Below are 15367 nucleotides of genomic sequence, written 5' to 3'. Positions count from 1 at the left end.
AGAGTGCCTAATAAAGAGATGCTTAAAAGCATAGAAATGTATATAGAATGAGAGCAGAGAAGACAGGAAAGAGAAGACAGAGAGACACAGTGCCCTTTAAGCAAAAAGAGAGTTGTGGGGGCAGAAGCAGGAGAGGAATGTGTGACAGGTCAGAGAGCAATGCAGAAAGATCCAACCCTGAGGACATCCACCCAGCTTTGAATGGAAGACTTTATTTACAATTGATATTTTCCTGCTACAAGATGGAATCCAGTCAAAAATGGGGAATGAAAGAGCTTCCAGAGTCTTACAGGAGGTTTTCAGTCTATTTTGAAAGAAATGTTCTTCAAAAGATCCACAGTCTGAATCCTGATATTAACCAACTGAATTTTGAAAGGCTGATTTGTTTTAAGACTAAAGGTGAAATCAGGGATGTGGAAAATGAAATGGTTTTCAGAGTTTTTGTAGTATATTAAATGGCAATACAGTGGTAGGAAAATAATTTTTTAAACAAACAGGAAATTGTACATAATTAAAGAAAAATATACTTCCTTTCCCTCCTAGGTAAATGTTAACCTCCAAGCACAATTTTTTTTGTTAACTGGGGTTCCCCCAACTTTCTGCTCTCTCTCTCAGACCTACATGAATTTGCCTTTTTCTTCTAACATCTCATCTCCTCTGGCATCTTCTTATTTTAAAAATAAAGCACCACTCCTAAACTACAGTCTCCTAACAGATAACAACAATAACAACTTAAAGAATGTACTGGCTAATTCTAACAACAAGCATAATTGTTTAGCAGCACCTCTGAGATTAATGAAGAGAAATTCCACCAAGGGAATAATTGTGCCACCTAATAATGTTAAGGAATAATTTGGCACCAAAAATACCCAAGGCCATAGTGGTTGGTGATTCAAACATGAAGCATATCAGAACACTATTGATAAGCTAAATTAACAGATAGCTTATCTGAAGCATATACTAGCCATATGGTGCCACAACTTCTGTTGCCTGTTGCTGGCCTAACAATAGGCTACTGCAGACTTCGACTGGAAGCACTATTTGACAAACTGTCAACAGCATTTTTTTTTTAGAGCTCTAGGGCAATGGCGTGCTCGTCTATTTGCATTTTTTTTTAAACAGGTGAACAAAGAGTAAACCAGATGTCAACTTTAGAAATCGAGCTGTCTGGTTTGGGAGATTTAACAGAGGCAGACATACTGCTACAGCTCAAATCTAGACAATGAGCTTTTCTAAAAACACTCTGGCCTAGGGGAGTGGCTATTTAAAACACTTGGCTTCTTTTATTTCAGCACTATGGAAGTGAATTCTGCTCTTAAGTGCCAGCTCAAATGAAGTCATTTTGTTTCACTGGGGCTTTCTTTGCATTTTAGCAATGTAGCATGTACTGTAATAAAGGATCAGAGAGACAATTTTTTTTCTGAAACTTGGATTTTTTTTCCTTTTTAAGCTTGAAACCTGACAAACAGAAAAAATATTGATGCTTTGATCCTTTACAAAGCAAACAAAAAACCCTGTAAAAGGATCGTTCAAATTTAAGCTAAACTAAAGTTATTTTCCCCTCATTTAAGAAGTTTAGAAGGTTTTTAAAAAAAAATTGGACTTTACAACCTCAATAATACAAAGGAAAGGTGTGAATAGTGGTAGGCAAGGATGATTTACAATGGGAAGTTGGTATAAACTACAGATTCACATCTGGTTTACACAGAAGAATCATGAATCTCTTCCTTTCTTTTTTTTTTTTTTTTTTTTTTAAAATGCTATTTTTTTTTTTTTTACTTTCATGTCTGAAAATTTCATAGAGTTTTTTTTTTTTTTTTTTTTTTTTTAAATGCTGCAATTATTTTTGTTACTTCCATGTTCAGAAATTATCTTTTTAATGACAATATGGTAATCCACCAACTGGATTTATAATTTCAAGAATTGTGACAAAATAAAAAACACTTTTTACCAATATGGAGGAAAGCAGCCCACAGTATCCAATTATAAAATATGCGTTTTGAGTTATGTTTGTAGGAGTATAAAAGACAATGACAAAAATAGATAACTGCCCAGTTTAATAATCTGAACTGCTTTGGTAACCAGTTATATATTTTCTGACTTACACCCAACTAAATATGTAGCACTTTTAGATTATCTTTTCAAATTGTTCTTGAACATTCTCAGTTTTTTTAATTCTCCTTTCATGTTAAGTTGAGATTGCACTTGAACTCCTTCCAAAAGCCAGAGCTGTACTGAATTATGATAATTAGAAAGCTGTGCGCATAAAAGGCAGCACAGTTGATGCATTTAAAAAAAGTTCATGCCAGAGAATATAAGTTCAATATGTTCTCACATAATTAACATTTCCCATCATTAGCAGCAGTTTTCACTTTACGTATCTGTAAAAACAACTGCATTCGTCATTGTTTTAGATTCCCAGTCAATAGCATTTTCACAATTTTTCACAGAATCCTAAACTTCTTTTTCCAAGCACACTGCAATTCCACATTATCTTCTGAGACCAGGGATATTCTACTAAACAGACTTACATTCTGTATTCATACCATTCTGCTACAACATATAATACCACAGATTAAAATGTCTAATGAAGAGCTAATAAGAGCTAGAAATCTAAGAAGGCCATTTGGAACTGTACAACAGGATGTAGAAGTGGTAATCATGTTGTTCCAGTAAACAAAGACTAAGAAACAAAGAACAAGTAGTTGTAGGCAATACCTTTTATTGGACCTGCTCCAAAATAAATTGGGCTGCCTTTGGGGAACCTTGCTATAATTTGGAGAAACTGGGAAAGACGATCTGCATCTCTACAGTGATTATGGAAGTTTCCTTAAACATTTCACACTCTGAATGGATTTTCGTAGTGCTCCTGATGTGTCTACAAAAATGCACCCAACAAATTATTGTATGTAGTACAAAATTAGTTGATCAGTCTATAGGACAAGAAGGCACTTCCTGTGTAAGATATTTAATCAAATTAGTTATTATGAAACAGATTATGGCGCAGAATTATGAACAGAACTCCCCATTGAAATGAACAGAAAGTTGTGCTTGATAAAATTGGTCTAGTGATCCTTTGTCTTTAAAACCAATACATTGTTAATATAGCCCAACTGGTATCAGCATAATCAATGACATTTTGGCCCTATCAAAGTAAAATCAACGGTAAAGTGTGCATAGACTTCAATGGAAACAGGATTTCATCTAAAGACCTAAAGTTATTGGGAGAATAAATCATCAGAGTTACATCCATAATTATTTTAGGTGATTAATGTGTGTTAGCATGTGAAATATCAAAATGTTGAAGGAGGTGTCTTTTAGTTCTCTTCCATTTTGGAAATGAGCAATCATAGAAACCAAACACACATTTTTAACCAGGAAATAATATTCTATCCTTGTTCCACACAAGAGTCAAAAGGAGATTTGAGCAAAGGCAAAGGGCAAGATAAATCCCTGAAGTGGGAAATGTATTATAGATCTTTTTACCTTTAGAAAAAATGTGCCCCTAGTGTAGCCAGAATCTGCCAACATTACCAAAAAATAATGTAATTAATCCATCCTTGCAGCACAAGCTATATAATTTAAATACAGTACTTGTGTACACTTCAACAAAATCTCTAAAAGCAACATACAGCTTCTTCTTAGCAAATTGATTTATTTCTCAAGCTAGACAAAAGTTTTGTCAAGAGTGACTTAAGTTTTAGAATAGGAAATTACTGTACCTTCACAGCAAATTACCACAAAATGACAAATGGCAATTATGTCCCAAATACCATGCATTTTGGTCCACAAAAATACGTCTATTATTTACTTTCGTAAATAAAAGGCCCTTTGAGGAACTGGAGATTTCAGTGCTACAGTAGATGGCCAAGATATACTCTTGCTTACACTCATGTAAATTCAGAGATCTATGTAAGTTCAGTTTCTCTGAAACTCAGAGGCCAACTTTACCTCTGCATTTGCTGTGGATAACTATACTTAAGAGACTGATTGACCAACTTAATAGAAACTTGTTTTTTTTAGTTTTATAATGAGGCGATGAGACAGGCAAGTACTTAGATCCCTTGCTCATATTGTCTTATTTTTTAATTTAGTTTGGTATCATATTTAACTGATCATAATTATACAAGATGTACAGATGTGTCCGTTACCTTCTTTAGACACGAAGTATCATATTAAACCCCTATATATAAAGCATATGCTGTATATATCTTAGTATTCAATCCATCAAATGTTTATTTGTATGAGTCATCTCATTGACTTTAACTTGAGTAAGGACTTTGTCTTCCAAATATTTAAGTCCTAAAATAATAGCATAGCTTTAGAAACATACTACTTGTTTTCTATCACGCCATCTTATATTAGACATAATATTAATATGTCAGGAAGAGGACCAAATTAGAAAACAGCCATGTTTGTGCATGTATATATGTGTCAGTAGATGCATCTCAAAAACATGCATTCAAAAGACAATTTCTGAAGGACACAAATTGTAAGGTAACCTTCCCCCACACACCTACACACTCAAAATTCAATGCAGATATGGACTACTTTGTAAATAATCCCAGAAACTTTAATACAAAATCATTTATTTCTCTGAACTGAATAGCCATCCTGACTTTCAAGGTCATAAACTAACAATTATACTCCAAAAATAAAGTTATTTTTATGTTATTTTTTTTTATTAATTAAGAGTTGTCATTCCTATACTTATTTTTCTCTGTAGCTTTAAAAAGCTATATTATTATTCTAGTCTACTGGATTTTGAGAGATTCCCCGTAATTTTACCTATCCTAATTAGTTAAAAAAAATCCAAAGTTCTTTTTTTCCCATCCCTCCAAATACAACTTAGCTGAATATAACTTTTTCAGTCAAGCAAAAACTACCCTATACCTGCCCAAAATTATTTCACTGTTCTGGCAGAAAACTGAAAAAAAATACTAGTTTCAAATTATGCCAAACACGTAACACGTACGCACGTGCAAACATACACAAACACATCACAATACAGTCTCAGTTGGAAATTCACTGAGGTCCAGTTCACAGTTATGTTTAAATTATCCCTTTCCACTGTTAATTAAACTTCCTTAAACTGATGCTGTCCTCAGAAGGATCACATGAAATCAGAATTTCTCTCTGCTTGCTTCTTGTGTACACTCTATGTTAGCTACATTCTGGGTTCTGATCAACAAAGAATTCATAAAGTCAGGTCATATGTTGAATATGAAGGTCTGTTTCAGTTTGTTTTTCTTGATGTTAAAAAGAAATCATCATCACCTAAATAAACTATTTAAAATCTTGTTTCCAATATGTCTAGCATGGATTTCACAATACAGTACTCGCCATTGGTACTCCTACACTAATGTGAAGAAAAACTGAGGCACACCATTTATATCCCAAACCTCTCTCCTTAATCAGCTGATATAAAATACATAATTGCCCCTATTACTTTAGAAAACACATTATGACCAAATTTTAAGTCATTACAGAGAAAAATAGGCATTACATGAACAAAAATGAAAAATAAACATACTTAATAAAAACTGTGCATGTTTAAATATTCTTTCAAAAAAGTAACATTCTTGAAACAGTCCTAAATTATAAATGTCATGTCATATACTTCCACATAAAAAACTCTCCAATTTCACTTCCTTATGAATACTTACTGTATTACTAAATCTAGGATTTCAAATTGAAATTAAATACATATAGACCTCAAAAATAATTTAATACAGAGCTTTTTATCATTTTTAATTGTACTACACCATTCCCAGTAGAATCTAATGCCCCTGTAATGGTATTCACTATTTACAGAGATGGCACTACGCTATAGGCTCTGGGGAAACATTCCAAATCTAGGAATCTATGAAAAATCTTGCATTATTTGAGGTTAAATCCTGATCCAATAATAATCCTGATCCTAGAGATACATTTGTGCTCATACTGGAGTTAATATAATGTTGTCTGCTGTTTAGCTGAATGTTTCCATAAGATGCATTTTCAGTAATACACACACTGACATATCAAGACTGACTTTGTAAAAATAAGCGTTACACTTTTTTTTTATAATATGAGACTACTGAGCAAACAAAAATGCAGCTGTACAGTTTTTACATAATCCCATTTCACCAATCTCTATAAAACAACTAAAAAGGAACAGTATGTTTCCAAACTTTACCAATGTATGGGGTAGGTAGGCTATGCGCTCCTCAAAGAGCAATACAGCTGCATTGCCACTCTCTACCATGTCAGCTTGGATTTCGCATGTATAATATTTTAAATCAAAAAACGTCAGGGAGATCTGACAGGTTTCTTGGCCCTCCTTTTCCCAGATGGTGCTGTTATGAACAGTTAAAAAAAAATATATATTGGCAGCCACCTACATTCAGAAAATGTGGAGCGTAACTGCTCCCTAACTTTGCAGCAGTTATTGAGGTTACTTTTCATTTCTTCCTATCAAAGGCAGGCACTTGTTTCTAACAAGTTAACAACTCTCCTGAGAAGCCCGGGTGGCTGCAATTTCATTGTTTCATAAATATTTTTATACAGTAACGCCGTTCAACGTGAAACAGATTGCAAGAGAGCAGGCAAAAAAAGAATCAGGAATGGGATTTAACAGAAGTAGGAGCCTGAACTTTTTTTATGTTTTGGTTGATGGATGCACACAAGTGATTTCTTTCTGTCTCATTGGAAGGGGGGTTTTTTTGTTGTTTTTTTTTCTTGTTATGGAATATTTATTTGTTGTTGCTGGGTTTGCCTTTTCTTCCCCGAAGCTTCACTGGAAGTTTTGCCCTCCCCCTCCCCTTTGAAAAGTGGACTTCCTTTCAAAAAGGTTACTCCCCTGAACAAAGGCTGCGACTTGGCCCTTTGGAAAAGCGCTGGGGCCAGCTGTAGAACAGATCTCTTGAAAACGGTCAGGATAAATAAATAACCCTCGGGTTCCTACCGAAAGGAAGTTTTCCAGGGACAAGCTCCTCAGTTTTGTTGCCACTGCGACTTTGTCTTTTTTGGATACAATGTTTCTGCTGACTCCCGAAAATTTTCCACTTGAATGTGCAATTAACCAGCAGCAGCTCTGGAGAAGCAGAAGAAGCAGCAAAAAAGAACATTCCTTCTTTCATCTTTTTTTTTTTTTTTTTGAGGAAAAGATTTAAAAATTTTTAGAAAAAGGAGAAGAGAGGAGAGGGGTGAGGAAGGGGGGGAGGGGGGCAAACAAAACTCCAAGCACCAAACCCAACGGCTCCCTGGATTCACATGGAGCCACTTCTTTGCACAGCCCGGCGCTGGGGGAAGTTGGGTTTTTGGGGGGTTGTTTTGGTTTGGGGGTTTTTTTGGAGGGGGGGTGGGGAGGAGGATTTGGATTTGATTTTGCAAGCCCAACTTCTGGCTTCTCCGGGGAAAAAAATGTGAAAAATGCCAAAGATTTGTGCGTGCCTGAGAGTGAGCGAGTGTGTGTGTGTGTGCGTGTGCGTGAGAGAGAGAGAGAGAGAGAGAGAGAGAGTGTGTGTGTGTGTGTGTGTGTGTGTGTGTGTGTGTGAGAGAGAGAGGGAGGGAGGGAGGGGAGGGAGCGCGCCCGCCAGGCTGCACAGCAGAGTGAGTCAGGCAACTAAGTGAAAGCAGCAGCGAGGAGCAGGGAGAGGGAGAGAGAGCAGCCGCCTGTTGCAGCTCTGGCTAAAACCCCAAAGCAGCAAAAACTCCATTGGAAACAACTTCTCCCCCGCCCCAGGTCCCCTTCCTTGCTCCCCCCCGAGTCACCTCCTCCCCGGGTCACCTGCAGGGATTGGAGGTGAGGGGGGTAGGGGGGGTAGCAACCTAGAGAGCTCTCCAAGAACATAAAAGAGAGGAGCCCCCCCCCCCCTCCCCTCCCCTCCCCAGCCACACAAAGCAGAGGGAGAGGGAGATGTGCAAGGAAGCAGCTCCCTCCCGGCAGCGGCCACACACACACACACACACACCCGCACAAAACTTACCTCCACGCCACTCTCCCCACCTTTGCCAACCACCACCACCAGCGCTTTGCAATGCAATTGCAAACTTCTTCCAGCTTCCCCCCGGGCTGGTGGGGGGCTATTTATAGCCCCGTGTTTATTTTTAACCCTGCACTTTTTTTCTCTAGGTCGGGCCGGGCCGTATAGATGGTTGGGTGCAGGATTATGGAAGCCCTTCAAGTGATTAGTTACTGCCCGCGCCGGCGGCGGGGCGGGCCGGGCGCTGCACGGGGCTGGTGCGGCGCGAGCGATGCTAAGAATGTGCGGAATGAGACGAGGAATGAAATGAACGCGAGGAGCGGACTCGCTCCGGGAGGCGGAGCCTGCGCCCGCATCATGCAGGGGATGCGGGGGGGAGGAGCCTGCCAGCAGCTGGTGACATCAGAGGAAAGTCCAGGGGAGGAGGAGGAGGAGGAGGAGGAAGAAGGAGCGGGAGGGGCGCGCTCCAGGGGCGGCCACCTGAGCCGCGCGCGAGCCGTCCTGCCTGGCGCTGCGGGGGCTCAGCCTGCGGGCAGGGCTGTGGAGGGGGCAGAGTCAGGGGGAAGGGGCAGTGAGAGGGGCTTGAGAGTCAGGGGGAAAGGGGCTGGAGGGGGAAGAGTCCTTTTTTCTTTTTTTTTAATTTGTATCTGAGGCCAAATCTGTCAAAACTGATCCAGGAGTCCAGAACCACAAGTGGCCCCGCTACTGGCAAACATCCTCCACCCACACCTGGGGCTTCAGATGTTTCCAAATCCTTTGGCGGGCATCCGATTTGCAGGCCTACCCCTGGAGGCTTGGGGTTCGGGTGCCCCCGAGTTTTGCTTGCCTCAGCTGTAAGGCTCTCAGAGCAAGCAAGGGAGGACACTCCCATTTCCATAAACTGGGCTTAAAGCCACTGCACCTCAGTGGGTACTGAACCACGCCAGAAGAGCAGTTTTCCTGCGAGGCGGTTCTTAGACACAGCTACATGGTTGGAGGGGAAAGTGAGGGGAAGGGCTTGAGAGCCAGGGGGAAGGGACTGAACTCACTTGAAGGCATGAGTTTCCCTCCCAAAGGAAGCCAAGTTGAGGGACAGCTCAAAACCAGCTCTCTTCTCCCATGTGCAGGAAGGCTTCCTGCCAAGCAGCACCCTAAAATATGTGTTCAAAAGTCACCCACAAAACTCAGCCAAGTGTTTGGGTATGAGGAGGCAGAGAGGGATGCTGCGCAGGATACGAAGTTAAAAACCCCAAAAATGTGTTAAAAAATCACCTACCAAACTCAACCAAGTGTTTCAGCTGGAGGGGGCAGAGGGATGCTGTGCAGGGTGCAAAGCTAAAGCCCCAAAAGAACATGTTAAAAAATCACCCACAAAATTCAGCCAAGTGTTTGGGTTTCAGGGGCAGAGAGGGACACCTCATTTTTGACCCCCTCACCCCCTCAGAGATTTTACCTCCCCCCCCCAATGCTGAAAATGGCCCCTGCTCTCAGATTTCATGGCCAAAGTTTTTGGCCAACCAGAGTGGTGAGTCTCAAGGCTGTGTGAGTGTCTTTATCCTGCTATCGGTGTGAGCCATCCCTCAGAAATGCACTCCCCAGAGCATTATTACCAGACACATCTTCTTTAGTTGACGATTTGAGCTCCTTGTGGAAACAGCCCCAACACCGGCACAGCTGTTGTGCTTGTGAAAACTTGCATTTGCATAAACAAAATGGATAACTGGACGCATCGGTGCCTGTTTGTGAAAGAAATTGCCTGCTTTGCATGGGCACGCACACGTTTTGATCCACCTTGGAAACTTTGCCCAGCGGGGGCTGCCACTTTTTGAGATTTGTCAGCTGGCGGAAGGAAAATTGCATTAGGACACCAGAAATGGTGCCCTGCGGTGTCATTAAGCAGCAGTAATGTGTTCACATCCCCATGTAACTTCATGGTGTGCTCCGTCTCTTGGTCAGTGGAGTTCAAATCTAAATTCCATCTGGGATATTTTAACATCCTGCGTGTTACTGGCCTATGAAATCCAGAATGGATGCCAAGTATTTCTCTACACATGCAGATAACATGCCTTCCTTTCTTAAAAGCAGCGTGAGCTTTGCTAGCCAAAAATATTCTTAAGAGAACCATGGCAGTGACGGGCACCATTTTAGCCACTGTTAGTTCATGACTGACTCAGGGATCACTAGAGCTAAAAGCATGAATCTACAGCTTGAGCTGAAAAGCCTGGCTGTCAAGCTAAGGGCTGGAATGTCCTCTGAGGATTGCACATAAATGAGGGGTGGGGAAGGGGAATGTTTAACACCCACTTGCAGCCTTTGGGTTATGCTGGCAATACCAGCTATAACCTATGAGACCTTATTAAAATCAGTTCTGTAGCCAATAGCAAAGTACCGTGCAAAACTGGTTGGGAATATGAGAACTTTTTTCCAATCTGTGCAAAAAAAAAAAAAAAAGGGAGGCACTAGCACATTTGGGGGTTAGGGGAGGGGAATGTTTCTTTTTTTCAGCCAACTGCACACGTGGTTGGATTATTTTCCTCAAAACAGGAAAAAAAAGAAAAGTAAACGTGCGTGCATGCGTGTGTGCGTGCGTCCATGCGTGTGTGTGTGTGTGTGTGTGTGTGTGTGCATAAAAATGAAAACTGGGATTTTCTCCTTCTGCTGTGTATCCACCCACTCTAATATCAAATCCCTAGTACATTAGGGTGCCTATAGACATGCTCTCATTAGAATGCTCCAGCAGGCTTTACTGTCACGTGTATTAAGCATCCCACATTTCAAAACGGCCATGAGAGCACTTTAACTAAAACTCATTGAATAAGCTTTAGTTAAAGCACCCCCCATCTCCCCCCCAGCCATTTTAAAATGTGGGATGCTTAATACATGTGACGATGAGGTATTTTAATTAGAGCAGTTCTCTGGAAACTGCTTTAATTAAAATGCTCCCCCCGCCCACTCCCAAGCATGTCAGTGCCTTCTGTAAATGGAATGATCTAAGGACAAATGTGGCTCTGCTAAGACTAGACTCAGAGCATGTCCAAAGCTTACTAGCTGTTTTCCAAAGCCTGAGCAGCCAAGAGTTGAATGCTGAGAGACACAGGAAAATGTGTTGCCTTTCATCCATGAATCCAACTCCTAATATTATCTGGCAGTAGAAATTACCTCAAGACAGAGATAAAATGATTACATCCTCTTTGCTTAATGTTTCTAAGGATACTTCATAGAAACATGGCACCAGTTTAAAAAAAAAGTAGTGTTTTTTCTCATACCACAGAGCTTGCAGAGAAAACATCTAAAATCCTGATTATGATGGTTCTGCATGAACTGGGCCTCGAAGCATTTCTGTGCACATGAAAGTGAGGTATTGAGGGATTGGATCAGGAAAAAACAGAGCCTAACAATCCATTCAATCTCTAGAAACTTTCATGAGTGAACCTAGGCTCTACTTATGAACAAAAAAATAGTTTCTACACCTACTTTTGTGGAGAAACCTTCTAAGTTTTAACCAAAAATAGACTGATCCAAAACTGCTTGCATGAACCTACAGAAGGGTAGCTCCAATGCCTGTGCATTTGGAGCCTTCCCAAAAAGCAGTAAACTGAAATTGCTCCAATTCTTGCCAGCTTCACTGTTTTCCACCAGCAGCAGTGAAAGTTGATGGAACTCTGGTTAGCATTCAAAATTCTGCAGTTTCTGGAGCTCTCTACAGAAAAGAAGAGATCAGAAACAGAGACAGGGGAAGGTTAGAACACCATCTGATTGCTGCATAAGCAGTAGCCAGAAGGCTCTAGATAAAAGTGTGGTGAACAGAGGGAGGCAGTGCTTACTCCCAACAACCTTGCTGGGCTGAGCTAGGAAGAGCCTGACAATCACTGACACTTAGTACTTGGAGGCAGTCACTTCAAAAATATATACCAAGGCCCCCAAATTCTAATGGAGTTAAAGTGACTTGATGTTTTCAAGTAAAAAATTAGGATGCCCATGCAGGATGACTAGGATCAGGTATGTATTTGGGCAGCTAGACAACAACAACACCAACAAGAACAACTATTACTATGATCAATAGCTCCTTTTTCCACAGAAGATTCCAATGATATAAGGATAGATGTGAAGGTACCTGAGAAAGAAAAAGAAGGGGAAAAATCATCCAGGGAAGAGGGAAATAAATACAACTTGGGGAAAAAAATCAAGTAAGAACAAAGAGCACATGGTAGGAAAATAAAAATGAACAAATGGAAGGCAAGAGAGAGGAACTAGAACATGGGCAACTGGTGCCGCCTTAGTCAGGGGGGGCACGTGGCCCCGCTATGACTAGTCCCGCCAACCGGGGGGGGGGGGGGACCCCCCCCCATCCGATCCTGCTGACCAGGGGAGGGTCCCCTGCGGCTGATCTCTCTGCCCGGGGGAACCCCCTGTGGCCAATCACTGCGGCTGATCATTGTAGCCACTTCCAGGAGTACCTGTGGCCAATTCTAGAAGCGGCTGCAGCGATCAGCCGGTGCCTGCAGGGGGCACACCAGTGCTCCCGCCTGCTCCCCCTGCACATCATCTAAGTGGCAAGTGCAGCCGGTCAGGGGGTGCACCGGCAATCTAAGGAGGTGCATGTGCACCCCCTATGCATCGCCACTGAACTAGAACAAATTTAACAAAAGGAAAGAACAGGGAAAAGAAAGGAGAGAAGCAAGAACACACACAACATTTAGAAATAATGCTTGGGTAATATGAGGGGATTGCTATATTTTTTCTGACAGAAAAAGAGTTGTTGAATTTATATCCTAGTGAGATGCAAGGCTACGAAGGGTGAATGTAAGGATACCACTTGATGGAGAAAGTTCTGGACTGGATTATGGTTAAGGTTACAGGGCCATTACACCACTTCCCCCTCAAATTTGGTCAGTGTTAGCAGGCATAAAAAAAAAGCACCAAACAAATGTAGCTTAGCCATACTGTGTTCTTAACAGTCCCTAAAAAGGCAGAATACAATGTATGCCCAAGAACAAAGGGTCCTCAGGAGAGGTACTTGTTCTGCAAACTTCAGATCCAAAGCCAGATTTCGGTTTGGAAGCTTCGCCAAGTTCAGTGGTGTTTCAATACAGCGTTTTCATTTGATCCATTAGAAACATGGGAGCCATTTAAAAACTTCATATCTAGACTCAGAGGATGCTTAGAGACCGCAAGTTTTCATTAGGGTTAATCTTTAATAGGCAATGAATCAAACATCAACATCAATGTGTTGTTGAATATGACAATGAAAATAGTGTAGGTCAGGTATAATATAATGGAACAGCCTTGTCCATGTTATTAATCTAGCTGCTGAGCTCTGTAAAAGCACCAGACAACATAAAGATAATGAATTACTATAATTGAGTCAAGAAAAGAACAGGACATGGAACAGGGCCTCAAAGTTCAACTGAGGAGTTAAGATAGTGCCAATATGCCTGCTCATTTTTAAAAGGTGAACTGAAAAACTTTAAAAATTGATTCCAGGGTTGTATGTTTCTGCACTGATAAAAATCAGTAACACTGATATGGGGCAGCCCTATCCTGCTTTAGGGTGAACCATTTAAGTACAGCACTCCATTGCCTCTAATAATAATTTTTAACACAGCTGATTAAAAAAAATGATTATGGAATTTCCTTTATTTTCTATTTTGCATCACAAATTCTTAAATGTCTCAGTGAGCAGCTGCAGGGGTGTAGGTTGTAGCCGTGTTGGTCTAAGGACATAGGCAGACAAGGTTCCTTGGGTGAATTTGATATCTTTTATTAGACCAATCCAAATAGTTGGAGAATAGTTATTAAGCAAGCTTTCGAGTTCAAAAACCCTTCGTCAGTGAGCTGGAGGGAGGTATGGAAATCCCCACTAAAATTATTGCAGAATTTGTTTTCCATTTTTCATTAAAATTACAAACTAATTCAGGCTTTCCCAACCAGCTCTGCTACTTACCAGTTAGTAACACAGCACATTTAATTTGCTTCATCTTCTGTGCTCTTTAGACCAGGTTTCTAAAGGTTCTAAAAGAGGCTGATCTAGTAGTGCCTGTGCTTAATTCCTATCAATTTCAAATGAAAGTTAGGCAGGTGGGCATTTTACAAAATCCCACTAGATAAATATCTAGGCAAATGCATGTTAAGGGAGATATGGGCTCAACTACCCTGAGGCAGAAGAAGGAATTGAAGCCAGCTCTCCCACATCATAGGTAAATGTTCCTGAGTTATTGAATAAAAGAGGAGTGCTATCTTTCTCTTTAGCTATCTTTTGAAAGGAATGAATCACACCTTTGGTTTTTTTTAAGAGCAGGCATCCCACTATGAGAGGGCTCAAGTATAGGAATCCCTTCCCTACAGCCATGTGGGACTCCCAAGAGAGGCAGAGATTAAGCTATTCTAGTCCTCTGGCTTTCTATGAGCTTGTTTAGACGGCCCAGCATTCTGGTTTTCCTGGAGCCCACTTTGAGGTGCTCACCTCCTCTCCTTCTGTCCAGAGCCTGGGCACCAAACTTGGTATTCTGAGTTCAGCTAGTGCCTAAAATTCAGATGCTGCAACACTCAGCATAATAATACCTAAGTTTCCTTCTGCTTTTGTGTGTTTTTGGGAACCTAGAGAAACACTATGGGTGCATCTGCACATGACGCTATGTCACCGTGATGCATGATGGCAACAGAGCATCCATGGGTGTCTACATGTGAACAGCAGCTACTTTGCAGTAGTGGCACACTCTCCTGTGGCACATAGCAATGGTGAAGAAGTTGCTAAAAATAATGTGCCTATGGCAGAGTATGGGCAGTTACTGTGCCATGCTTTAGTATGTCCTTTTGGAAGTACTAACGCATGGTGCAGCAACAAAATTGCTGTAGGGCAGGGTTGGGCAAAATACAGCCCACAGGCCATATCCAGTCCACCAGCTATTTTCATCTGGCCTGCTGGAAACCACCAATGAATTGTACCCTGCCCAGCCCTTCCTCCTATGAGGGTGGGAGTGAGGAGACCACGTATACACCCACCCCCCAACATACCCTACTGTGCCTCACTCCCACCCTCATGGGTTTCAGGGCCCAGCTCAATCAGCATACAGCTTCCAGGCAGGGCTGCTGCTGCCACTGCTGCAGTCACCCTGGGGGACCTGCTTGGCTTCCCCAACATCCTGCTCGCTCCAGGAAGCAAGTTGAGAAGTGGCAGAGGTGGGGAAGGGAGCAGAAGGAAACTGCAGCTGGGCAGAGGCAGGGAGCGTGGAGCTGGAGCTGGTGGCAGCATGGAGCCCATGCCCAGGGGGGCTGTGGGGAACAGGGTGTGGGTGTGAGGGAGGATGAGGGATGGTGTGTGGACCCCCCATACACTCCCCCACATGGCGCGCAGCCGCTGATGTTGGCAGGTGTTGACAGGGCCAGGAGGGGGGAGGGAGCAGAAGGAAACTGCAGCTGGG

At 41.7% G+C, this 15367-nt stretch overlaps 1 protein-coding gene across 12 annotated transcripts in view; it reads right to left on the bottom strand.

Annotated features, from left to right (window-relative positions):
- TEAD1 (TEA domain transcription factor 1) overlaps window positions 1-8191 on the bottom strand; it is a 239476-nt gene extending 231285 nt beyond the window's left edge. For 2 of the 12 annotated variants that reach the window (XM_025208162.1, XM_025208161.1), the window contains exons 1-2: window positions 7971-8191; window positions 6947-7075 (exon numbers count right to left, since the gene is read on the bottom strand). The gene's annotated coding sequence lies outside the window, so the exon portion shown is untranslated. The remainder of the gene's footprint in view (window positions 1-6946; window positions 7076-7970) is intronic. The other 10 variants (XR_003094887.1, XM_025208160.1, XM_014521531.2 and 7 more) reach the window with 10 other exon arrangements.
- Between the last annotated feature and the right edge of the window lie 7176 nt (window positions 8192-15367).

This window comes from Alligator sinensis, unplaced genomic scaffold, assembly GCF_000455745.1.
Source record: "Alligator sinensis unplaced genomic scaffold, ASM45574v1 scaffold352_1, whole genome shotgun sequence".
Classification (NCBI taxonomy): domain Eukaryota; kingdom Metazoa; phylum Chordata; order Crocodylia; family Alligatoridae; genus Alligator; species Alligator sinensis.
Note: the sequence above shows the minus strand (reverse complement) of the source record. Positions and strands in the feature narration are given on the sequence as shown.